This window comes from Oenanthe melanoleuca, chromosome 7, assembly GCF_029582105.1.
Source record: "Oenanthe melanoleuca isolate GR-GAL-2019-014 chromosome 7, OMel1.0, whole genome shotgun sequence".
Lineage (NCBI taxonomy): Eukaryota > Metazoa > Chordata > Aves > Passeriformes > Muscicapidae > Oenanthe > Oenanthe melanoleuca.
Window position 1 is genome coordinate 28,173,549 of NC_079341.1, and position 2,276 is coordinate 28,175,824.

The 2,276-nt window shown below is 45.2% G+C and overlaps 1 protein-coding gene across 1 annotated transcript in view; it reads right to left on the reverse strand.

Moving 5' to 3' along the window:
• OSBPL11 (oxysterol binding protein like 11) overlaps nt 1–2,276 on the reverse strand; it is a 38,492-nt gene that overhangs the window by 35,909 nt on the left and 307 nt on the right. The gene's annotated exons all lie outside the window — the stretch shown is intronic.

Below are 2,276 nucleotides of genomic sequence, written 5' to 3' on the forward strand. Positions count from 1 at the left end.
ACGCCTGGCAGTCTCTGGTTGTCTCTTCTCCACTATGATAAATATCTGATCTATCACAGCTATTTCAAAACCTCACTATTATTCCCCTACAGAAATATAAAGTCAGACTTCCAGCATCATTTTTTATTTTCTAGATACTCAATTTATGCCAAGTATGTGTGACCTTGCACCTCTTTGAGAGTTCAGTTTTCATTATTTCAGGTTCCAGCAGTCTTGGAAGTTTAATTTTTTTGGAGCATTTGAGTATCAAGTACCTGTTGTCCCACTGTCTGACAACTCTGCTATAGCTGCTTTGACCAGATGCTTCACCAAACAGAGAGCTAAACTTCTGTGGTCTATGGAGAGCAAGTACTTCAGGATCCTACTCCTACCACTCTGTGAGACCACATATTACCCAAACTCCATGCTATGGAAGTTAAAGATCAAACTTCCACCAGAAGTTCCCAGAAATTCTGTTTCTAAAACCCATATGTCAGACACTGATTTATCATTGGGGAGTTTGTCTTTTGTCAAATGTATTTTAGCACAGAAGTAATTCACAAAGTGAAAACTAAGCTACAGCATCTCGTTCAGGAGGACTTTCTAGGGAGACGGGGGGAAAGGTGATATTTTGAGGGTAATTAGATATAGAGACAAATGTCAGAGTAAATAATTGATTCCAAACAGAGCAGAGATTAACAGTGAAGTATCTCAAGTGCCCACAATAATAGAATTTGTTCACTAAATTTCTCCAAATGATCTAGAATGCAAAAAAAAAAAAAAAATGCACTAAAGTTTTGGAGCAAATTAAACAAGATATTGATAGCTACAAGGAAAAAGAAGGACAGCCACAAAAATAGCTAACACTCAGAGTCAGTTCAATTTTTGTCATACAAGCCATAGCACTGAAAGAAGAAACAAAACAATTGGACGGATAATTTTTAAAAGTGGAACTTCACTACAGCACTGACCAATGACCACCATCACAAACACAGTATAGCTAAAAAAACATCCAGGCAAATCAGGCATCTCATCCCTTCCACTGCCTCCAACTCCAGATAAAAATATAAAATATTTCCATTTTGATTGCATAAACTAACTCCTGTGTTCCACAGTGAAACATGGATAGTGTGTGCTTGGTTACAGTAATAGCAATTTTCATTAGAAAATTCAGCTCTACTTGAATCCAGAGTTTAAAAAGCAACTGGAAACAGTGGTTAAAACAGCCAATAGCTACATCTGACGATTACCTCTCCCGACTTAAGAGCCTGAAATATTCACCCTGAAATCACCACTTCTCTTTCCTGAACTAGTCATCCAAAAAGTAAAACCCATGACCCAGATTCTCAGCGATGACCGCGCTGTTCGCTCGCTGTTAAAAGCACCAGGGCGCTCGGTGCCTGCACATCCCGGGCCTGGGCGCTCGTGTCCCGGAGCATCCCCTGTCCGTCTGTCCGTCTGTCCGGAGCACGCTCCGGCTCTGCGGTCTGCACACGCAGGAACCAGCCAGCCAGTCCATCTGGGCTGGCAGATGACGGCTCTGGAGAGTCTCCATTAGAAGGAGAAGTGTGCAAACTTCACACAACAGCAGCATTTCAACAGCAACATGGCAGAACTCCAGCCAAGGAGGAGACCCCGGCGCAGGGATTCGGGAATCTCCCAAGTGATGCTGTAGAGCCCGCTACCAGCGTGTGAGTGGGAATGCGTTCAAAAAACACAGCAGGAAAAAAGCATATGGAAACCCTCGAGTCTCCCGAACACACAGGCAAATAATTCAAACCAATGCCTGCGCTCAGCTTCTCCGGCTTCCTCTGCTCCCTTCTGCTGACTTGCCGAACCTGAGTAATCACCGCGATTTATGGTAAGCACAGCCGTTCTTAAAACAAGTTAGATAAGACTGAAACTCCCTGCACACTCAGTTTTACTATCAGCAGCTAACAGAAAACGTCAATTTAAAAAAAACAATTAATCACTGCCATTAAGTTCTTTAAAAAGATCTAAAACTCGGCAAAAAGTTTGGCTTTTTTTTTTTTTTTTTTTTTTGGAAAGGCTGGAAAGCGGTGAAGCGCCTCCAACAACTTTAAACAGGTCTCCAGGTTCCGCGAGGAGAAAAGAGGATCCGAAAGGCAGGAGCCGAGGCACATCATCGTGCCCCGGCAGCTCCGTGCCGACGGAGAACGGGAGCCGCCCGCCCGCGGCACACGGGGATGGCGGGCACGGGGAGAGGAGCCGCGCCCGGCGGTGCCGCAGCCGGGGCAGCTGCGGGCCCGCCGCCCCTCACCGCGCCTCACGCCCAC